Here is a 10,579-nt window from a genome sequence, read left to right as displayed (position 1 = left end):
TAAATATAGTGTTCTTTGATATTATACTAAAATTCAACAAGTGGTAAATTCTTACCAATTAGCTGTAATGTGCATCCTGAAACTGTATCAGTAAACTTTTCTCATCCTGTTTCATTAAAATCCATTGGCCTGTCTTACACTTTGATATTTTACCCATGAATCATTGTGCATTAGTTATTTGTAAAATATTCATTCATACAGTTATATAAATCTTCTATTAATAGATTTTGACATGTTATTATACGATATAAAAATCACATTTGTTGATATTACCACCAATGTCTTTTAAAAAGTCTTTAATTGTTGAGAAACAGTTAAGCTTACAATGTAGAATAAAAGTTTTTCAAAATTTAAATTTTGATGCCAAAGCTAAAATTCTATCCTTCGTCATGTATGGCATCAATTTTTTTTTTAAGTGGTAGAGTCACTTTGCTCATTTTCTAGAAAATGCCTGCCAAACTCCCAATTCCTAATAATCATAATTTTCAGTTATTCGTTCAAGTGAAAATGGTGTTCAGCTCGCAACTCAATTGCACAATGTTTTTGGAATAACCATTGTATTTCAGTGTCCAGAGTTAGTGCTTTATTTATACTTCCCTTTTTGCCACGCAGAATAATTAAAAGTTGAGAAATTAAGTCTATTTAATGAATTCAGTAATTTTATTGCTTCATTAAAGACATTTTTAAATAAAATTGCCTTTTTAAGAAAACTGAAAGTGCCTGGCAGTAATGAATACAACAATGATTTGTAGAGTTTGGTGCCATTGCCTTGATTGGTGCTATTTTACCTATCATTGCTTTTATAAAACCAGTACAAATGACAGCACACTGAAAACAATTAAATAATGTCATAGTATATTTTGAAAATATATTTTATCTACTGGAATCCCTGAAATATCCTGGGAGCCCTCAGTGTTCCATGGACCAAAATTGCTAGTCTAGAAATTGCTACTCTTTATAGAAGTTTGAAAAACATTCTGGCAGAAGAAAGAGCATATGCAAAGACTAAAACAACACATATTTATTAATAGCACCTAGTTAAAAAGAGCTTGTAATTATCAACAGCATACTTGTCTCTCTGCACCCTAAATATGACTTACTGTTTTTACTCTTCATGCCATTATACCCTTAGAAGGGTAGGGTAGATAGTAAGCGGGCCGGGAAGATATGTGGAAGAGATTGTGAAGTTCACCTGCATCCTGTGATGTGCTTTGGTGGTAGGGTCAACGATGTACTACCTTGCCCTTATGTTTTCTGTCCATTCTTCTTCCATATCTGTGGAACTGTACCATCAAATCTCATAGCCACTAGCATAATGTGTGTATTTAAATTAAAATATTAAATAGTTTTAAAAATTCATTTCCTCAGTTAAACTAGTCATATTTCAAGTGTTCAATATACCATGTGGCTAGTAGCTATTGGACAGTGTAGAATGGAACATTTCCATCATACAGAAAGTTCTGTTGGATAAGGCTCCTGTGGAATGTCATATTCTTTTTATCCTCACAATAATTTATTCCATTCCCCTTACTGTAATTCCCTTCAAAGGAGGAACTTTGCGTTATCTGCCTTAGTCATTGTTCTTTGCTTAGTGTCTATCTGTCCTGTTCTTTAACACAAACCCCTATACGAATCAATGTCCTACCCAATACACTAGACTCACAATTCCTTGATGTCCTGTATTTCCAATGTCCTTCACCTCCATAACACTCCTTAAATAATCCATAACTGCTCCAACTCCTTAACTTTATTGACTCATTCTCAGACCACATATTCACATCTTTTAGCTCCCACTTTCTTATTTCTATCTTCCTTATCTGACCAAGCAACAGTTCTCTACCAACATAAAAGGATTATTCTGGCCTGGACCCTTGAAAACTCTCACTTGGATGAAAACTCTGGCAAGTATCTCAGATGGCAACCACTAATAGCATCATCCAAGCCAGTTGCATCTTTTGTCTGTGCCTGTATTTTGTTCCTTTCTGCGCATGTCCTGTCTGATTCTCTCTCTATTTTCACCATGTCATTTTGAAGCTGAATATACAGTATGAATTTTGAAACATAATCTTGAAGGTTACTGAAGAGTGTTGATCTTCTTCTTCCCCACCTTCTTTAATTCCTACCATTTGTCTTCTCCCTATATGTCTACACCAAAATTCAGGAAGTTGACCTTAACTGCTTCCATTCTGCCATCCCACACATCTAGCTGATCACTAAGTTTTGTCCTTTTGCCTTCTAAATGGCTTTCAAATCAATTCTTTCCTCTCCACACCTCCCAAAATAAATCTGCTAGTGGGATTGGGAGAGGAGATTGGTTGATTAGAATTGGAAGTTGCCCCTGGGAAAAGTAAGGCTTCAAAAGGGTCATCTGGGTATCTAATGAACTTCTGGGAGACTTCTATTAATAGAAATGATATAGAGGGAATTTCAGGTCAATCATGGTCAGCAATGTATGAGGCAACAGGATCAATAATGTCTAAATAAGCAGAGGCAAGTTTGGAACTCATAGCCCACAGTGTCTTGAAGCTGTACAGAGAGAAGAAAATAAGCTAATATAAACAATGAAAAGAGCATTTTTTCATGGAGATATTGCAATGAAAGTTTAGTGCATTACCATAGCCAGCTATGCACGATGCTTTCAGCTGCGTGGAACACAGCAGCTTTCTCAGAGGGAGAAACAGGCTTGGCATGAGACCCTCTGCCTGTGACACAAAATTTTGCCAACTGTACCTGCACAATCTCTCAGGACCAATCTTCCTGCATAAGCCAAAGGAAGACTGTATGGAATAGCATCTCTTCCCCTTACCTAAGCCCACTGTTGCACAGGGAAATTGGTGGTTGAAACAGAAAATTATGAACTTTTCCCACAGCATTTGTTTCTCTGAGAGATGCTGGGGACAACAGGAGTAAGACAAGGCAATAAGAAATACTAAAGAAATAATCTTTGCCCCTTATATTCTCCATCATCCTTGATGCAGAAGGAAATGGGTGAGCTATTGTAGGCATTAGGGAAGCTAATAGTGCTAACTTCTTCACACTATTGCTGTGCTTGTGGCCTGGGGTATGAACTTTACATGGTCATTTCTGAAGTTGTTTTATTGTTTCTAATATAATACAAATCCCTTAAAAATAAGGTGTGTGTCTAAATAATAACTGCATATGTTCTAATAATGCTGGGTACTTAATAAAATCTCAATCTTTGTGTTTTAGAGTGAATGGTCAAGTCTCATTTGACAGACTACTAATGCATAGAAACCAATTTAATAATTAGTTATCCTATGTAATTTATATTTCTCCCTGTTTCTTTTTTTAAAATTACTAACAGGATAATAATTTCTGACATCTACAGTATTTTTAATCTCAGTAGCACTGTATAGCACTTAGAAGATCTTTAGTCTAATCTTTCTCCCTCCTTTACTCTCTCTGAACTCCCACTTTTAGACATAGCACATCTTTATGTCATACAAGTACAGAATTAGAAGTGAACAAAGAGTATATAAGCCCATCCCATACTCTCAGACATGCTTTAAGTTACAAGAATAGAAGCAATGTCTAAAGGCTACTACATTTAAGCATTGCTGTGGAAACTTAGTCTCTGTCACAGCTGAAATATTGAAATACACACACACACACACACACACACACATATTCATAATTACGAGATCCAAAACTGGGATTCAGGAGTTGGAAAAAGATTTCTACTCTACTTCCAAAGGCAAAGGCATTTGGATGCCAAAATTTGGAAATTTTAGACTTCGTTGATATTTTAATGGAGAAAATGGAATATCTTGAATCTGCATATGTATGGCAGCCTCCTCCTACATAGTTATAACCTTTTCTTTTTTTTTTTTTTTCTTTCTTTTGGTTAAACCACTAGTCATTGATTACATGATTATGACTATGCCTGTGTTTTTCACTGTTAAAACAACTAAGGTACTAAAGGTATTTTTCCATTCCTGTATCTCTCTTCATTTTTCCTGGAATTAATTGCCAAATTTGTATATTCACTTTTTTGTCTTAAAATGACTATCATGTTTTTCAGATGCAGACATTTTTTTACCACATATTATTACTTTCTATATGCTCAAGTATATTACTTGTATTCTACCACCTCCCACCCACCCCCACCCTGGAGATCCTTCACATGGAGCCTGATTCTTTGGGTCCAATTCAATGGGTTTCCTACACATTTGCCCATTTGGAACTCTTCTTTCTCATTGTCCTGGAGATAGCTTTGCCAGTATCTTTCATGAATCACCTTTCTCCTGGATCCTATGTCTGTCATTTTCTTGATTTAATAATTCATTTGGCTGTAGCACATGCTCTGGAAATGTCCTAAGAATGCATGCATAGAAGACACACTTTTTAGTTTTTGTATCTAAATATGTCTTTATTTTGCCATAATAGTTGACTACCAGTTGAGCTGGACATAGAATTCTAGCCTGGAAATAATTTTTCATTAGAATTTTGAGGAATTGGTGTGCTATCCTTTAGATTCTGAGGTTGAATCTGTCTTCCTGGTGTGTATGATATTCATATTTCCTGAAGTGGGTCTTACACAGTAAGCCGTTTTCATCTGGAGACTCATAACTTCAGTTCCAATAATTTTCTTGTATTATTCTTCGTAATTTCCTTCCCTCCTCTTTTTTCTTACAAAATAGATTATTTTTCATATTTTTACTTTCTTAGATTGCTTCTGAATTTCCTAACCATTCTTTCTTATTTTAAATCTTTTGGTGTATATATTTGACTTTCTAGGAGATTTCTCTAATTTCATTCTCCAAACTGTCTATTGATATTTTTTCTCATATATTTTAAATTTCTAGAATAATGTTTATGATCTGAATTTTATTTTTCCCTAGAATCCTGCTCTAGTTTCATACATGATCTAGAGTGGTGTTATATTTTCCATTTAAAAATTTTGTTTCTGGCATCTATATCCTTCATGCTCCATTTTGTCTTCTTCTTGATATCTATTTTGGTCTCTGTCTTCCTTCAAGTAGTTGGGGAGTTTTGTCTAATTACCCATATTTAAGAGCAAAGTAATAAAAAGTTGCTGGTTATTCTGAGTACAGATGCAATTTGTTGTCCTTTGCCTTTTCACTTAAAGTATGGTTCATGGACCAGCAAAAATGCGTTAAGTATTAGAAATATAGATTCTGAGGCCACACCCCAGACCTAATGACTTCTGATATGCATTCTAGCAAGACCTCAGGTAACCCATGTGCACATTCAAATTTGAGAAGTCAACTACTGGTTTAGTTGACAAACTTTGCATCAAGAAGAATCCTTGTTAGATTGAAAGAGGAGAATTGGGGTTAATACAAGTCATCTTGCCCCATTCATTGCCTCTAACTGCTCCACTGAAGACCTCTTCAGTGTCACCATGTGTCCTAAATGTTCCTTGGCTTTTTGTATGTTCTAAGGAGGTGGCTGGATTCTTCTTTAATTGGAGAACTCTGGGGCAGTCACGTCAACCCATTGCTCTCCCTGAGGAACTGGTGGTATCAGGGAAGATGTTATATTATCTCTAGATGAGCAGAATGACAAAGTGGTGAGTGGGATTTAAAACACCGAGTTTTCTAAGTGTGTTCCATGCAACATTACCCCAGTAGAGCTGCTTGAAAAAAAGAATTCTGGATCAATCCCATTAAAGGCCTTTAACACTGAAAAACAATCAAGTTTACACCTACTATACATACCAAAATAAGCACTGTGGAATAAATTTAATAAGTCCAACAAAATTCTGATTTTTCCCAGTGTTGACTTTTTTGATACTGTAAGCTAATATTAAATGTCAATATAAATTTTTTCCAACTTTACTGGTCCCAAACATGTATTTTATCTGACTGATGGTTACTGGTTATTCTGGCACAGGTTCCATAATTAAATAATTTCATAATGCATGTGAGTATAGTAAAGAATCTGAAATTTCATTGGAGATAAAAATACGCAACTCTAACTTAGGGTTTCCAAATCTCATTTGCCCATAGATTTTTTGACAGAATAGCTATTAATATTCTGCTGAGCTATTGGTCTGCAGAAGATACTTGGAGACCACTGCTTATTGGACTACAGTTGGACAAGGCAGGTATCTGGCTCATACAAACCATGCTATGTCCAACGTTACGCACAAACAGACATGATGGCACCGAAGATTATTCTTTCAGAACACTTGTTCTTTTAATATAGAACATAAATCCCAGCCATCTAAATATAATTCTTGCTTTTACCAGATAAAATATTTTCTGTACCTCACTGCAGTGTAACATTACTGGTGCTATTTTAATTGCCACTTGATATCATCTCCGCAGCAGCTGGTTATGTTTTGACTGTGGCAGAATTGACAGACGTTGTGTATGTGTATGTGTAATACAATTTGTAATTCTCTGAAGTTTTGATTTATGTTTAAAAAGTACCATTTGACTTAATAAGGGATAAATCACTCAAAATTTAAGATTCAGACAATCTGGTATTGATTAGATGGAAAAAAGTAAATTTAAATTATGTGTAAACTAAAACATAAACAATCAGAACTTTTTATTTGTTTAGTAATATTCTATGTAGTACTACAAGGTCTTCACAAATTATAATTTTAGATTAATCCCATCATGGTCCAATGTTCCTGTTGAATGCACTAAATAAAATATGTATCTCTGAAATACACAATAAATATAATGATCAAACAGAGCAGTGCCAGCTTGAGGGGTAAGCAGACTGCATTATATAGTAACCGCATGGTAATAACAGGGAATATGGAGGTGACAGCACAAAACTCAGCTGGAAATTAACACAAATTTATGAATTTGTGTTATGTTAACTCATCACACTCATTTCATTCCTCCTTGTCATCAATCATATGACTAAAAAGAAGGCTGATTTTGACTCAGGGTATGATTGGTGACCATACAGAAAAGTTAACCTGCCCAAATGAGCATTCTAATATCATTAATTAGCACTTAATTACCAAATGAGTTAGGAACCCATGATTTATGGTTTCATGTACATATGGTATAAAAGTTCTTAGTATTCCTTTTATTTTTAACATCAGAGCTAAATGGACACTGTGAAATCTAAATTCATTGTGTTTCCCACAGTCAATGGATAACTGCATTAGTGATTATAAAAATAGAGTTAATATGAATAATAGCTTATTGTTATTAAGTGTTTACTATGCATGATGATCAGAGGTAAACTATTTTATTTAAATGATTTTAGAGCAGTTTTAGGTTCACAGTAAATTTGAGCAGAAGGTACAAATATTTCCCATTTATCTCCTGCCCCCATAGCACGCATAGCCTACCCCATTATCAACATCCCCCACTAGAGTGGTGTATTTGTTAAAATTGGTGAACCTTTATTGACATATCATTATCACCCAAAGTCCACAGTTTACATTAGGGTTTATTTTTGGTGTTGTACATTCTGTCCTATTGGACAAATGTTTAATGACAAAACTGTAGACACAGTAAAAAGATCAGTCAATTAAAATAAATCAGTAAACATAAAAAGAAATCAGTGGTTGCCAGGGATTAGAGGGGAGAGAACTTTGAATGGGTAGTTCACAGAGGACTTACAGAGAAGCGAAGCTACTTTTGATGACATTCTATAGCTCTGCCTATTCATCCTTCTTTCCCCTCTAATCTTTTTTCTAAATTTTACTGACGTGTTTTAATTGACTGATCTTTTTACTGTGTCCACAGTTTTGTCTTTTCCAGAATATTATATAGCTGGAATTATACACTATGTAGACCGCTCAGATTGGCTTCTTTCACTTAGGAATATATATTTAAGTTTCCTCCACATCTTGTCATGGCTTGATAACTCATTTCTTTTTAGTCCTCAATAATATTTCATTGCTGGATGTACTACAGTTTGTTTATCCCCTCACCTACTGAAGGACATCTTGGTTGCTTCCAAGTTTTGGCAATTATGAATAAAGCCTCCATAAACATCTTTTGTGTGGACATAAGTTTTCAGCTCTTTTGGGAAAATGCCATGGAGATGATTGTTGAACCATATTGTAAGAGTATGTTTACTTTTGTAAGAAACTGCTGAATTGTCTTCCATTCATGCACCATTTTGCATTCCCAGCAGCACTGAATGAAAGTTCTTGTTGTTCCATATCCTTACCAGCATTTGGAGGTGTCAGTGCTCTGGATTTTAGCCATTGTAATAAGTGTATAGTGGTATCTCATTGTTGTTTTATTTTGCATTTTCCTCATGACATATGAGGTGGAGAATCTTTTTATATGCTTATTTGCTATTAAAATCTGTATATCTTCTTTGGTGAGGTGTCTTTTAAGGTCTTTGGCCCATCTTTCAATCAAGTTGTATGTAAACTCTTTGTATGTCCAGAGTTTTACAAATGAAAACTACCCAAATGATGTCATTATTGTATAATTCATCTTTTGTCTAGTGAAGTAAGAGAGGCCACCATTATTTTTTATAATTTTACAAAACACCATATCTTAGAACGTTGTATAAAACAGTCTTCCTCTAGGCACACATCAGTCAGCACTAACCCTCAGAGGCTGCTGGAACTGACAGCTTATTGGAATGGTCTAAAAATAAAAAGTATTCTGTTTCACTAGCATTTCTTTCAGTTCTAGCATGAATAAAATGAATCTTCAAATTGGGATAGGTAGAAAGTAAGTCTGGATTTTTCTATAAAGAATATATAAAAATATGAAACATGTTTTATTAAACTTGTTAAATATTAACTAAACCACTAAAAAACATTGTTAGGATAAATGGCATAATGCTTTGTTTCTCAGCATTGAGGAAAAAGATAGGTCACCATGTTGCCCAGGCTGGAGTGCAGTGGTTATTCACAGGCGCAATCGTAGCTCACTGTAGCCTCCAATTGCCGGGCTCCAGCCATCCTCCCACCTCAGCCTCACCAGCGACTGGGAATACAGGCACCTGCCACAATATCCAACTAATTTTTAAAAATGTTTTAGAAATGGGGTCTTGCTATGCTGCCCAGGCTGGTCTCCAATTCCCAGCCTCAAGCCATCCTCACACTTCAGCTTCCTGAGTAGCTGGGACTAGAGGCACATGTCACCATACCCAGCTCCATAGAGGAAAAAATATCGGCTCATTATAAGATATAGGAAAAAATCAGGTTTTATATTATGTACTGTTTCCCAACAAAAGCCTATTTTTTCTGGGAAAAAATGTTTTACATGTTAAGATAATATTCAAGCTTTTGAAGATATCAATCCTTATATTAGCAAGAGCTTCTATGAATGACACAATGCATAATACCAGCTAGATCTTCAATAAATATTTATAGATAAAATTATTTTTCAGGAAATGCATAATTTTTTTATTTCAGCATATTACAGGGTTACAAATGTTTAGGTTACATATATTGCCTTTGCCCCACCCAAATCAGAGCTTCAAGCGTGTCCATCCTCCAGGCAGTGGGCATCTACCCAAAGAAACAAAAGACATTCTATAAAAAAGACATCTGCACTCGAATGTTTATAGCAGCACAGTTCACAATTGCAAAGATGTGGAAACAAACCAAGTGCCCATCAGTGTATGAGTGGGTTAATAAAATGTGATATATGTATATCATGGAGTTCTACTCAGCCACAAAAACATGGTGATCTAGCACCTCTTGTATTATCCCGGATAGAGCTGGAAATACATAATTTTCCTTTAATTGACTTTAAATATACTGTTCTTCTAAAGATGGCTATTAATTCTATTTTCAAACCAAACATCCATTAACTGCTAGAGACATTTCTCTGAGTAAAAAAAAGAAATCTTCATCTGTGATCTTCCCACTTTCTATTATATTCTGAATATCAGCTAAGCGGATGTTATCTGAAGCATTGCCAAATTCTCCCCTTCACAAATACTTCTTAATTTCACATATCTCAGCTCCTAGTCACTTCTTGAGCCACCGTAAAAGTATCTCCCTGAGACAGTGCTCAGGCCTTGCCAAAGTTCTTCTTAGCCTTATAGAGAATTTTTTCTTGCCCAACAACCTGTCCAGATGTCGTATTCTCTAATTCAAAGTCCTGTTTTACTTCCCCTCATGTCCTCTTCACTGGATCACAACTTCCAAAACAATTGATGATTTCATCTATTTTTATTCTTGTAATAAAGAGGCAGACTCCACTTTTAATGTTTGAGCTGACAGCTTTTAGATTCCATCTTTCTTCCTAGCTGCTCCATGTTGGACAAGCAAGGTAAGAGAGTCCTCGTGTGCCACTCAGCCTTTGACATTGGCTGCAAACCCCCTGCCAAATCCCACCAAGCCTGTGGTCTCTTCTTCAGCTTCACACCCTAGCCACTCTAAAGACCCCAGCTTCTCTCTACTTTGCTCTTGCTTCACTCCTTTCCAAACCTGAGCCCTTCACCTTTGGAAATATTTTTGTGGTTTATTGTGTGAGTAATAAACTTTATTTCATATCCATTGGTGCCAATATGTCATTTGTCCTGACATCTGTTATAAATTCCTGGGAGGAATTTATAGCAGGAGAAACTAGTCATCCAAATAAAACAATTTTTACACATTTATTTATGCCAATAAACCTCATCCCTGTCATTCATACTTTTCATT

This window comes from Eulemur rufifrons, chromosome 17, assembly GCF_041146395.1.
Source record: "Eulemur rufifrons isolate Redbay chromosome 17, OSU_ERuf_1, whole genome shotgun sequence".
NCBI lineage: Eukaryota > Metazoa > Chordata > Mammalia > Primates > Lemuridae > Eulemur > Eulemur rufifrons.
This window is presented reverse-complemented; position numbering follows the sequence as displayed.